We start from the raw sequence: 15,634 nt of genomic DNA, 5'->3' as shown, positions 1-15,634 counted from the left end.
AACAATATAGATTTTGAGGAAAAGAAACATCAGAAAAGGAAAAAGGAGATAAAAATGGCACCAACCAGCACTGCCACCAAATGAAACAGTTATGAAACATGATTAACCACTTCTAGCTATCAGGCCAGCAAATGAATTCCAATCAAATCAAACACTACAAACAAACATACTCCTGTACAAGTCATCAATATCACCTAAAAAAATTATTTTCTTTTATATTGAACGAAGGAAAATTGAGTTAATAGAAATTAGAAAACGTTCAAATGGGCAGCAGCCTTGTCCTTGTCAGTAAACACTTTAGTTCACTACACAACATAATGTAGTGCCATTCTCAGCCCATGGAATCTCAACTTTCAAGATATACTTCCATTGGAGATTCAGGGCTGGAAATTACTTGTTAATCATATTTGAAGAGGTATGATCATTGATATGGATTTTTCTATCATGTAGGCCTCATCTTTGATTGCTTGCACATCCCAAAATCACTTTCGCCAAACAATCTAAGCCATCTAATTCATGATCAAGAAATTGGATGATTTTGATTGATTGTATTGACAAAGATTTGATCCTTAATCTCAACCATCCATTGGTGAGATCCACCTTGAAGTTTTGTTTTTCGTCTTTATCAGTATCTCTTTCCCTGATAAGTGAAAAAGACAACAATCAGCAATAAAATGGGCCAAGGTTTATGTGGAATCTACTTTCGTACCAACGTAGTGGGAACCAACTACTAATTACAAAATTCACACAAAAAAAATAGACAAAGGATACACCTTATGGGAAAAAACACAAGCTGTAACACCTTATTCAGCCATGAGATTTGTAGAAAGTGAATTTACATTCAAGACAAGCATTTAAAGTATTCTTTTGAAACAAAACAGGAACCTTATTCTTGAATCTCGATATCAGAAATCCGTAGTTGATGCAAGAAAGAACCCCTATGCTAGGAAGACAACTAGTTGTGGAAGAAGGTGACACTGGCACGAGAGATGGATTGTACATTAAGCTAAACTACAACTGATTGTAGGAGATCATTTGCACTTATAGATTCCAGATGGACGGTGCAAATAGAATTCATGCATCAAGGGTCCCACGGATGCACAGTGGATACGAAATACATACATCATGGTGTGGTCCACGTCCTCAAACGGACGGATGGTTGGATATAACGCAACCTCATGATCAGTCCCACATAGCTTGCTGACATCAAATAGCAGCACTAGCTGCGTGGGACCCACCGTCCCTGGTTAGATAGTCTAGTTATATATTCTAAATCAGTGATATTCGATAATACTCTGGTTGTGTATGATGCATGATGTACGGCCACTTAGAAATGGTACACATCGTATATTTTAATCAAATCACTGATGCTAAGTTATAATCCAAAGAACGGATTGATTGAACAAATCTAACATCTGATCAGTGGAGAATTGTTTGTCGAGATAAGACCGTTGGGTGCTTTCAATTTCAACCGTCAAATAAATGTCCAGCAATCTGATAGTCAGATTATCAAATGAACGTAATTTTTGGTTAATGATACATCTAAATAAATATTTATAATTTGGACAGTTAAACTTAAGATAAATATATTCCATATAAGTAATTTCGAAGTTCCTGAGTATCATCCATCAGACACTGCCAAGCATCAAACCTTTTCTTTCAATAATAAATCGTGATGCATTAAAATGGGAATAGTATCTTGATGAGCCAATATGTACGATGGGTCCATGGTTAGGTAATCTATACTGCTGATCTATGAGAGGTGCTACAGATTCATGGATTCCATAAACTATGTTGGATTCGTTGTTTTTATTTCTTCAATTACCAGCCTATTGATGAATAGTTAAGAGAAATATACATTAAAGGTTCAAAATAATGGATGAAGAATCGATGGCTAGGATCTTCTAATTTGGAAGATTTTTGGTTCGTAGCTCATCTGAGATGGTTTACATAAGATCTACGGTTTGGATCATCATCAAACCCACGTGTACAAAATCAGTGCATCAGGTAACTATTCACGCTCTGTTGCACCAGGACTATACTTCGTCCTACTCTCGCCTTTTGTTTGGAATTGGATTTGCCAGGGCTCTGTGGGGCCCACCTTGTTGTATTTATTTTACATCCACGCCCTCCATCCGCTTTGCTGCCTCATTTTAGGGCATGAAGACAAAAATAAAGAAGATCTGAATATCAAGTGGACCACACCACAGGAAGCAGTGGATAATGATACCACCGTTGAAACCTTCCATGGGCCCACCGTGATGTCTATTTGTTGTCCATCTTGTTATAAGGTTACACCGACTTGGATGAAGGGAAAGCACAAATACCAAACCGATACAAAACTTTTATAGCATACCAAATCGTGGGCGTTCAATCATCAATGATTACTGTGGTGTGGTCCACTTGAATTTTGAATCTTTTTTGGTGCTCAACTAGACCGTACCAACAGAAACAGTAGAGATAATGACACCCACCGTTGAAACCTTCTTGAGGCTCATGGTGACGTTGATTTGTCAACCCTATCTGCTCATAAGGTCATTTAGGGGGGTGGTTGGATTGTAAGTTAATTAAGATAAGTTACTTATCAGGTAAGTAGCTTATTTTGGTTTCTACTTAAACAATAGATAAGTATTATCATCGAGAGGGGAGAAAAGTATATTTGATTTCTAGCGTTATAAGTAATTATCTAGTAATTTTGTTTGGTTCCCATTACATCCACCGTCCATTGTGTGGGCCAACCTTTGATGTGGATGTTTATTGTGTCGGCCCCACCTTTGATGTGGGTTGTCTATCATATATGGTTTACCTTGGTTGTGAGTCATTTATCATTAGGGTCTGGCTTTTAATGTGCATAGTTAATTAGGTATGGCCCCCCTTTGATATTAGTTATCTATCACATGAGGCTCAGCTTTGATGTTAGTCGGCCATCATATGGGGCCCACCATCAATGTTATTGTCCATCATGTGAGGCCCATCTTCAATATCTACTTCCCATCATGTGGAGCCCACCTTTGATGTGGACCGTCCATCACGTGGGCCCACTTCCGATGAGGGTCGTCCATCATGCAAGACCCACCTTGGATATGGGCCACTTATCATTAGGCTAACCTTTGATGTGGAATGTCTATCATGTGGGGCCCACCTTATGTGGATCATGCATCATGTGGGGCCCACCATTATTAATTGCCCATCATGTGGAGCCCACCTTTGATGTGGGTTGCACATTATGTCGGTCTCACCTTCAATGTGGGTTGTCCATCATGTGGGGATTGCTTTGGATGTGGGTCATTCGGCCTTTAATGTGAATTATCTATCATGTGGGGCCCACTAGATTATCTACCCATTTATTGGATGATTTTCTAATCTCTTAAACTTTAAAAGAATTCTAGCAAAAAAAAAAAAAAAACATATTTTCTTAAAAAATTTTCTATGCTACATCACTGACAAAAATGAAGAAATAAGTAACTCTAACTTGAAAAGTAAGAAAAACTAACTTATAAAAATAAATTATTTTTTATAAATAGCAACTTATTTAAGTTTAATAATCAAAATAACTTATTTTGTTAAAAAAATAACTTATTAAGTCAAAAAATCTACTTATTTGGTAGCATCAAAACTGGCCATTAAACATGAATGAAGGGATTAGGCATATATTAGCTAGATCCAAAGCTTTCGCCGCGTGAGTGTTCGATCGCCCGTGTTTCCTATGCTTACCGTCAGATCTACTTCATCCGGGAGATCATAAACTAAAATGAGTTAAAATAATGGATCGACAACATAGATAAAACGAATATATCATAGTAAGTCATCCATTCATTTCCCTAGGTAGTCCACTTAAGCTTTGGATATACTTCATTTTTTTTTCTCATGTTCTAAAATTAGTTAGAAAAATAGATGGACAGCTTGGATAAATCACATGCATCACAGCGGCCCTACAAAACCTCCCTTATGGCAGGACCACTGGGGTGTAGATTGGCTGGTGACACACCAGCCAATAAGCAGGTGAAAAGGCTTCATGGCCCACTATGATTTATATATTTTATCTATACTGTTCATCTATTTTGCCAGTTTATTTTACAGCGTTAATCTAAAATTGAGGTAGATGGAGTGCTTAAGCACACCACAGAAATAATGAGGACTGACACAAATTTATTGGGAGCTGCAAAAGTTTTGGACCAAGCTAGTGTTGGTGTTCATCTAAGTTTACATGACTTTATGAATATTTTAGACCACAAATCAATACTGTGGTGGCCCCCGAGAAGTTTTTAAATCCCGATTGAGTGGTCTAATAAAGCTTTGGATGTCCTTTTTTTTTTTTTTCGAATCATACCTTAAAATGACTTGGCAAAATAAAAGGACCATGTTAATGAAACACATAAATCTTGATAGGCCCCATGGAACTTTTCAATCAGCCAGCTAGCTGCTGGCGTGGGGGTCACTAGACGATCCTCATCCCCATCGCTAGGCCATCTGCTTTTTTTTTCGTGGGAGCAGATTAAGTAAGGACCCCATGTCCACCTGAGGTGGCTGGGACCCTGACTCTGGAGCTTATAGTGATATATGTGTCTTAAATCCACACCATCCAACTATTTTGAAAGCTTATTTTAGAGTATGATTCAAAAATGAAGTAGATCCAAATCTTATGTGGACCATACCAAACACAAAAATAGTGATTGAATCCCCACCGTTAAAAACTTCATGGGGCCACCAAACCTGTTAATAAGGTTACAAATATATGAATGAATAGACCATACAAATATAGCTTGATTCAAAAAATTTGTGACCCACAGGAAGTTTTTAATAATCAATTATCATTGTTTCTTATATTATGGTCTACTTCTGCTTCATTTTTTAGTCCGTCTCTTAAACTGAGCTTTTAATACAGATGGACAGCATTATTATTATTATTATTATATTTTTTTGGGTTAGGTTGTTAGTACACACCCATGGTGGTACACACCGTCCATGTTAGCCACCCCCCGGGGATCGATACTAAGACCTCAAGTGTTGAAACGGGGTATCTCCGCTTAGTCTGCCAGCTAAGCTATGGATCTGGGTGTAATACAGATGGACAGCATGAATTTAGTTACATACATCCCAATGGGCCCCACACGGTCCCGGATCCGGGTCTCACTTAATCAGCTCCCTTCTTTTGTTTGAACATATGGAAAAGACGTTCCATCTTTTTGGCCTATTTTGATCACGAGCCGAAACTAGAGACCGAAGTGATAGTTGACCAGTATTTCCTTAGATTGTGGTGTCGTATCCAGCATACACGTGACACTTATACAAATCAATCAAGACCATCCAAATTGCTTAGATCACTGTGAATTTTGCACATCCTGAAATTAAAGCTGATCCAGAAATCCTAACTGTCCAATGTCTCCCATAAAATTCAAACCAATGAAGAAGTTATTTGTTCTTTTCATTTGAGATTCACTAATAAATTCATAACATCGTTTGATCGGCTGCATTTGGTATCCACGGTGGTAACTACGTTCTAGACGGTATAGATTACTGTACACATTTACCATGTGTACGGTAGATGAGACACCACAACTTATACTCTTATGTACTTTCTTTCTATTTTATAGCGGGCTTCACGGGAAAAAAGAGGAAATGGATTTTCGAGGAAACTAGTTTCAATACCTGTTTGGCAGATGAGAAAGTATTTCATTTTCTTGGAAATTCATTTTTGGGTATAAAATATTAGGTTTTTACTTTAAAATTCGCAGAAGTAGTTGATGTTCCAATAGCATCCTTTGACTATTTAAATTTACCAAAACATTTCTCTTACGGTGAGACAATAAGAAAAGTCCAACTTGCCGTTAAAGAAACATAGGCAGAACTAAAGACCACAGCTACGAAGTATGCAAAATCTAATTTAAGTTCCCGTTTGATACACAGGCTTAGATGGGATGATGTGAGATGGAATTGTTTTTGGTTATTTGTAAATTCCATCGCATTTGGGGAGGATGAGAATAGTTGGGATGAGGTGGGATGGAATTGTTTTTTGTCCTATGTGAGATTTTTGATTACTTTTGAAATCAATTACAAATGTGGGCCCCACATTGATCCATGCCATCCATCCCTATATGTCCTTTTACACATGACATTCTAGTTATATATGTGTACAAGTGATTGAAATCCGTTGTGAATTTGAATAGTTGATTACAATTCCATGGTCAACAAATAAAGTTTTGCTTAATCAACTGTCTCTCTGTAGCAATAATTTTATCCTAAGCATAGGATTGGATGGCTACAATACCATAATATTTCTAGACATGCAATCATTTTGCAATAATGGTGTTAATTTTATCTAATACAATTCCATACCATTTAATCTCATGGACTAAATAGGCCCTTATAAAGACTAACTAATAACCGAAACCCAGCTGAGCAAAAGCCAATTACACCTAAAAACTAGGAACTTATGTGGGCCCTAACGCTATGTGTTTACGAAATTTAATCCAATCATGGGCTATGTAACCCAATTTTAGGCATAGGTCTTAAAAACTAGCCTGCTCCTTCATTCAGGTGGACCATCCAATTGGAAATATCATATAGCATGTGGGACTATGCCCATCCTCCAAACTTTTCCCTCTATATGGCCTACTGGAATCATGAATTGTGCTGACTTTTGCGCTCAGGCTTTTTTTTTTTTTTTTTTGGCATCTAATGGTTCTAGTGGATTTCACATGGGCCCCATAAAAACAACAATGTACCATTTCTTTAGTCTAGCCCATTTAAATCACAGGTTTTTAATTCATGGGACTAACATGGAATTACAAATCTAATGGTCAAAGTGTATTTCATATACACATCATAGTAGGCCATGCTGAAAATTGGACGGGCCTCCCTCTCCTAACTGTCTGACGGGATTTGTGCATGCCTATATTCTGAGAAAAAAATTATATGGTATGCACGCTCGAGCCCATTGTAATGTGCACGTGGAATCCACTCCAACCATTAACTGTGTAATCATATGTTAGAACTAAAGACCAAAAAATTAGGCTGACTTGTGATTTAGATGGGCCACAATAAAGGAAACAATCAAGAGAAAGACGTTCAATGCTATTTTTATAGGGCTTACTATGATGATTTTGTGAAATCCATTCGAATCATGAGATGCCACAAAGCCATTTAGACCTAGGGCCAAAAAATCAGCATAATTCATTATTCGAGTGGGCCACACCATGGAAAATAGTTCCGAGGGTGGGCATCACCTTATACACTGTTTTCAGTCAGTAGTCCACCTAAATCACAAATGCAGCTTGTTTTTTAACCCTACACATAAAAATGGATCAGGCTCCTGATCGGAGTGGATTCCATAAACACAACGTGGTGGTCCCACCTCATGCGGCCAACCCCTTGGTTCTCACAAACCTTTTATAACCAGTCTTCACGTGAGAGGATAGATTAGAATGGACAGGATAAAAATATATTTTTAAGCTCAACTATAAAGTTAAAAAGCATGATTTGGTAAATATAGTAATAAAAGGTATTTTATGGAAAAAATAATATTTTAGAGGAATTCTCTATTGAAAATCCCTAAAAATATTTTCCAACCCTTTGAATAGTTTAGTATCAACGTTAGAATTACATTGTGCAAAAATCAGCCTCATATAATGAGTGTAGCCCCTACCATAGGAAACAATGTCTAGCCATTGATAATTAGCAAAATGCAAGTGTAATCTACTTGATGTGTAGAAGTGGTTGATTTTTCACAAAAGGAGATTTTATGATGCCAAAACAAATATGGTGGATTGAAGATCACACGGATATGGTATTAATACCACTTTCCATCCTGTGGGCATGTAAAATGCAATAGAGGGCCCTACACTGCCAAGATCATTGCATAGCCCACCACATAGCATCAAGTGTAGTGGTGTCCTTCCCAACGGATATGGCCTTGTATCTGTATCCAGCATGTCCAAGGAAAGTTGTGTTGTCCTCCTCATTGACTTCTGAACAATAATGATAGCTATTCAAAGAGATTTTGGCTATTGATGATTAAGATGCCTGTATCATGCATGGCTCGCATGGCTATCATCATTACCGTACAAAGTGATCATCATACATGTCCCAGACAAGAATCGAAATGCCACATATATCAGGTAACCAAACGTCATACAAAACATATATATATATATATATATATATATATATATATATATATATATATATACACGGAAACGCTCACCTGCGAACCAGTTCGTACGTACTAGGTACAAACTTTTTTGAGAACCCATCATACGTGATGTGGATCCAAAATCTGAACCGTTCATGTGAAGCAGCACCTCGTGAAACCCCCTGGGCCGAAGTTTTACTTTGATCTAAAACTTTGATGGGCCATGAAAGATGAAAACAGTTTCCTCCCTTGATTTGCATTTCTCTTTGCTATGGCCCAGCAGAATTTTAGATCAGGGTGAAAATTCTTCATATGAAGTTTCACGGGATTCCGCATCACATGGACCGTTCAGATTAGACACCCGTGGCACGTGTGCAAAGGTGCCCACGTGCATAGGTGCGCAGGAGCATGACTCATATATATATATATATATATATATATATATATATATATACACACACACACACACACACACACACACACACACACACACACACACACACACACACACGCATGGAAACGCTGACCTGCGTACCAGTTCTTACTTACTACATACGAACTATTTTGAGAACTCATCATATCGGATGAGTCTCGAAAATCTGAACGGTCCACATGAAGCAGAACCTCATGAAACCCCCTTGTACAAAATTTTACTTTGATCCAAAACTTTGGTGGGCCATAAAAAATACAAACAGTTTGTTCCCTTGATTTGAATTTATCTTTTCTATGGCCCACTAAAATCTTAGATCAGGGTGAAAATTCACCCCCTAAGGTTTCATGGGATTCCACATCTTATGGACCGCTCAGATTCGACACCCACGACATGTGTGCAAAGGTGCACACGTGCATAGGTGCGTAGGTGAGCATGCCTCATATATATATATATATATATATATATATATATATATATATATATATATATATATATATATATATATATATATATATATATATATTGATTGTATCATCGAAACAAATTCCATCGAATAGATGGGGCTATCTTTTGGTCAATGTCTTCAGCATGTGACAATTGGGCTAAGCATCAAGTTTTAGGTTGATCTCAAATGAAAGAAATTTGTCCAAAACAAGATCAAACGGTTACAATTGAATTTTTTCTGATTTAGAGACTTACTGTCCGATCCAATTAGACCACCTCAAAGAGCATATCAAGATGCAAAAGTTGACCAAATTTAAGTCAAACTGAGCAACGGTTTTAAAGATATGATCCCACTTAAGAAACGATCAATCACAACCATCCATTTCCATCACTAATTAGATTGGAACTTCACACTAATTATTAGCCCTTGATGTGCTGACAATCCTATCAAATCAAATTTGTCAAGGACCAATAGATCTTGATCAAAAGTGGGCTGCAACATCGATGAACAGGAATTTTCAAACATATTAACCCAATCAACCAATTTTGTACGCCCCACACATATTAACCCAATCAACCAATTTTGTCGGCCCCACACTCGATCTAACGGTTGTTGGACGTGTGTGGTCATCTAGATGTGTGAATGTTCAATCACAAGCATGATATTCTATTTCCAACCAATTATATAATCAATGCATGATAAACAATCATAACTAAAGTAGACATACTGAAAATTCTCTACAAATTTTCCATTTCTTGAAAATCTCCAAACGTTCTCAATTTTAGTACATTTCATTCAAAAAAAAAAAAAAAAAACCCAAACAATTGAAATTTTCCTAAATTGAAAGTTGTAGAGAAAGAAGATGATAGGACATGAGAGAGAAAAAGGAAGAGAGAGTAGGAAACATGAAGGAAGAGGGGGCATGTGACACTAGCACACATCTCCATGTGCTCATATCAACGTTGACCGCATGGTGGGCCCTACTCCAGGCTTCATTCTAACAATTCATTTTATCCATTCTTCTTCCCACACATGATGACCCTAGGTTATAAGACTTCGTCTGTCCTCTTGTCATCGTCGGTGGTGTGAGATGAATTCTTAAAATCTATCAATTTATATCATCATCTTAGCTAACCTGAGTCATCGAATTATAATAACAAAAAGTTACATTGAATTACAAAAAAAGATGGTCCATTAGTGGCTCTTTATTAATATCTTTAAAACATGTAATTTTCATTAAAACCATTTAAATCCATGCTATCCATCATATCCACACCCATGAATCATCAAAGTATTAGATATCATGCAATCTGCATTAATTTTATTTTAATTAGCCCCTCATATGTGCCCCAATTAATCACGATTAACAATTTGTTCAATGTTGATGGTTGGCAAAGCATCAACTTGAACTAATTACATCTCCCATGTTAGAAAATCTAATACACAATGGAGGATAGTCGATTTCTCAAGACAGATTTGCTGCCCTTTTTTTGAAAATTCCAGCAAGTGCAAACGAAGGAAATCTGCAAATTGTCTTCAGGATACAATGAACTCTCAATCCAATTTTCAACACGAAAATTTGCACATTTAAGTGTTGAACAGATCTCTAGTTTTGACACCGATATGCCTTAAAGCGTTCAGAAAAAATTCAGCAAGAGATTAGATCGAGAGTAATTGTACAGAAGATGATATAATGTTAAGAATTAAGAATCCATACTTCTGGATTATAGTATCCAGGATTTATATCAACTGAAAGGTTATGGATTTCTTCCTGAAGAGGTGCTAAATAGCCTCTTCAAGAAATCTATACTCATTCACAGTAAATAATTGTCTTTCCATGAAAGGACATGACTTTATGTCCTATGGCAGTTATTTCTGTACCCATTTAGACAGCAGCAGTTATCCAACAGGAAAAAACTGAATCCACATATGCGATACATGGCATAGGTGCCACATGTGCAATCATGTTGCAATTACTCTTAATCAACAAAGGTCATAAATCATCAGGATAAATCCTCGTTTAATTCCAGTTGTACCATGGCCAAAAAAAAAGTTTGAACCATGTGCCAAAAAGATTATCTTTTTGCTCCTTGCGATGATGCGAACGTGCTAAGTGCACCTAATAAAGCACCAAAAAGTGCCCAAGCAGCCCTACAGCCCACGCCGCGTGCGCGGACGGTGCTTCGCACCATCCTCGAGGAGATGAGATTTGAACCCTGGTTGCATAAGCAAAAACCGCTTCTCTTACCAACCGGCTATACACACTATTTATGGAAAAGTTTAAATAATTAATATATTTATTTACTTTCTAAAAATAACTTTTATTTTTGAAATTTATTTTTATTCTAAAAAACACAACATCCCAATCTGTATATCCATCTGCGTTCATATTTTAGGTAGATACCTCATCAATGATACAACCATCTATACAGTTAGAATGCCAAACAGATATTGTTAGCAACGCATGAAAATTTTAAAAATCAGCAATTATCGAGATACATGACGGCTCTAATACTATTTCTTAGATTTTAATTAGAAAAGCAATGAAATTTAACGATTTTTAAATTTTAATTCAATTAGTTAAGCCTAGGATCCCTCATTTTGATAATCTCAATTTTCAAGAATCTAAACCTACAATGAACGATCTAGATCCTACATTAGTAGGATATGATCATATGATATGGTGCGGAGTTTCTTAATTTGTTGATGTTGTTCCTCCAACCTATGAGGTTTCTTCCTTATCTATCCTGAATGGAAGGCAAGTGAGATCCCTTGTTAGTGCCTCAAGGAAGACGCAAGATTACACATTAAACTATTTATAAGGTGGACCACATACGTACGTGTGGTGGAGATGTGGCGCAGGGATGAACATGATGAGGATAACTACTCTGAATCCACGGAGCTTCTCTGGACTCCTCACAGAGATTTCTCGAATCCACGAGGAAAGAAAGCAAAAAGTAAAAATAAATTCTAATAAATTTGAAATTGATTAATTAAAATCATAAAAACGAGTTCACAACCCTTTAAATAGGGGTACCAAGCAATATATGGGAAAGAAATTAGAAGATGTCCAATGTTATTTTTTATAGGGCCTACCATAATGATTATGTGAAATCCACTCGAATCATTAGATTCCACAAAGCATTTAGGCCTAGGGCCCAAAATTCAATATAATTAATGACTCGAGTGGGCGACACCAAGGGAAATAGTTTGGAGGGTGGGCATCACTTTATACACTATTTTTAGTCGTGTAGTCTACTTAAATAAAAAAAAAAAGGCAGCTGGGTTTTGAGTCCTACACCTAAAAATGGATTAGGCGCATGATTGGAGTGGATTTCAAAAATACAACACAGTGGTCCCACCTCATGTGGCCAACCCCTTCGTTTGCACAAACCTTTTGTTACTAGTCTTCACATGAGAGAATAGATTATAATCTTCGCGTGAGAGAATAGATTATAATGAATGAAAACATATTTTTAAGCTCAACTATAAAGTTTAAAAAAAAAATAAAATTTATTTACTAAATATAATAATTAAAGTCATTTGATAGAAAAATTAATATTTAAGAGGAATTCTCCTGTGAAAATCCCTAATATATATATATATATATATATAACCCTTTGAATAGTTTAGTATTAACGTTAGAATTACATTGTGCAAAAATCAGCCTCATCTAATGAGTATTAATTGGCTCCACTAAAGAAAACAATATCTAGACAATGATAAATAATAGCAAAATGCAAGTGTAATCCACTCGATTTGTGGAGGTGGTTGATTTTTCACAAAAAGAGATTTTATGATGCCAAAACAAATTTGGTGGATTGAAGATCACATGGATATAATATTGGTATAAATAACACTCTCCATCCTGTGGGCATGTAAAATGCAATAGAGGCCCACACTGCCAAGATCAGTGCATGGCCCACCACTGCACATACCATCAAGTGTTGTGGTGTCCTTCCCAACTGATATGGGGCCTTATATCTGTATCCAGCCTCTCCAAGGAAAGTTGTGGTGTAGTCCTTATTGACTTCTGAACAATAATGATAACTGTTTAAAGAGATCTTGGCCATTGATGATTGAGATGCCTATATCATGCGGGGCTCATATGGCTATCATCATTACCGTAGAAAGTGATCATCATACATGTCCAAGACAACAATCAAAATGCCACATATATCAGTTAATCAAACCGCATATATATATATATATATATATATATATATATATATATATATATATGGAAATGGTACTATATATAAGGTCCACCTCATGAGAACTTCCTATGAGGTCGAGCTATATGGGCCCCATCATAATGTGTGTCGAACATCAACACCATGCATTTGATGGGTCCCCTTTAGGTTATGGGGTATGCCAAAAATCAGCCCTATACGGAACTCAGGTTGGCTATACCATACAAAACCATGTAAATACCTGCCTAAAACATATAAAAGCACTTGGTGGGGCCCACCTGATTTTTTGATGCAGCTAAAACTCGGTTTGACCCCTCATCCAAGTGGAATACACACAATGGATGGGCTGGATTTGTGAACCACATCTCGGTGGGCCCAATAAATGATTATGAATGTTTTAATGAGAATGTAACTCCTCTCAAGTGTTGTGTGTGGTTTGGCCCACTCAAGTCATGGATTGACTTGATTTTTAAGCCCATGGCACACCATGGAATAGCACATCTAACTGATGGGATAGATGTTCAACACACATCACAGTGGGCCCACACAGTTCGACCTCATGGGAAGCTCCCATGAGGTTGACCTTATACATATATATATGGCAACAAATTGGATCTAATAGATGGGGCTATGTTTTGTTCAATGTCTTCGTCATGTGCCAACTGGGCTAAGTATCCTCAAATGAAAGAAATTGGTCGAAAACAAGATCAAACGGTTATAATCAATATTTTTTTTTTTCCTGATTTAGGCACTTATTGTCCAATCCAATTAAACCATCTCAAAGAGCATATCAAGATGCAAAAGTTGATCAAATTTTAAGTCAACTGAGCAACGGTTTTAAAGATATGGGCCCACTCAAGAAACGATCAATCACAACCATCCATTTCCATCACTAATTAATTTGATTGGAAGTTCACACTAATTATTAGCCCTTGACGTGCTGACAATCCTATCAAATCAGATTTTTCAAGGGAGCAATGGATCTTGATCAAAAGTGGGCCACAACATCAATGAACATGAATTTTCAAACATATTAACCCAATCAACCAATTTTGTAGGCCCCACACTCGATCTAACGGTTGTTGGACGTGTGTGGTCATCTAGATGTGTGAATGTTCAATCACAAGCATGATATTCTATTTCCAACAAATTATATAATCAATGCATGATAAACAATCATAATTAAAGTAGACATACTGAAAATTCTCTACAAATTTTCCATTTCCTGAAAAGTTTCCAAACTTTCTTAATTTTAGTACATTTCATTCAAAAAAATAAATAAAATCCAAGCAATTGAAATTTCCCTAAATTGAAAGTTGTAGAGAGAGAAGATGATAGAACATGAGAGAGAAAAAGGAAGAGAGAAAGTAGGAAACATGAAGGAAGAGGGCGAATGTGACACTAGCACACATCTCCATGTGCTCATATCAACGTTGACCGCATGGTGGGCCCTACTCCAGGCTTCATTCTAACAATTCATTTCATCCATTCTTCTTCCCACACATGATGACCCTAGGCTATAAGTCTTCTTTCACCACTCCGTCTGTCCTCTTATCATCGTCGGTGGTGTGAGATGAATTCTTAAAATCTATCAATTTATTTCATCATCTTAGCTAATCCGAGTCATCGAATTATAAAACAAAAAGTTGCATTGAATTACCAAAAAAACGATGGTCCATTAATGACTCTTTTTCGTACTTTTAAAACATGCAATTTTCATCAAAATCATTTAAATCCACACTATCCATCATGTTCACACCCATGAATCATTAAAGCATTAGATATCATGCAATCTACATTAATTTTATTTTAATTAGCCCCTCATATGTGCCCCAATTAATCACGATTAACAATTTGTTCAATGTTGATGGTTGGCAAAGCATCAACTTGAACCGATTGGATCTCTTAATCCGTGTGTCCGTTTATGCTCAAATTTTAAGTGGATGTTCCTCATCGATGATACAACCATCTATACAATCATAATGTCAAACAGATATTGTTAGCAGAAAAATTTTAAAACCGACCATTATTGAGATACATAACTGCTCTAATACCACTTGTTAGATTTTAATTAGAAAAGTAGTGAAATTTAACAAATTTTAAATTTTAATTCAATTAGTTAAGCCTAAGATTTCTCATTTTGATAATCTCAAGAATCTAAACCTACAATGAACGGTCTAGATCCTACATTAGTCAGATATGATTATATGATGTAGAGTTTCTTAATTTGTTGATGTTGCTCCTCCTACCTAGGAGGTTTCTTCCTTATCTATCCTGAATGGAAGGCGAGTGAGATCCCTTGTCAATACCTTGAGGAAGCAGTAAGATGACACATCAAACTGTCCATAAGGTGGACCACATACATACGTGTGGTGGAGATGGAAGATGGGAGAGGAGGGAACCTCTCTCTCTCTGTCTCTCTCTCTCTCTCT

The sequence above is a fragment of the Magnolia sinica genome, chromosome 3, assembly GCF_029962835.1.
Source record: "Magnolia sinica isolate HGM2019 chromosome 3, MsV1, whole genome shotgun sequence".
NCBI classification, from domain to species: Eukaryota; Viridiplantae; Streptophyta; class Magnoliopsida; order Magnoliales; family Magnoliaceae; genus Magnolia; species Magnolia sinica.
This window is presented reverse-complemented; position numbering follows the sequence as displayed.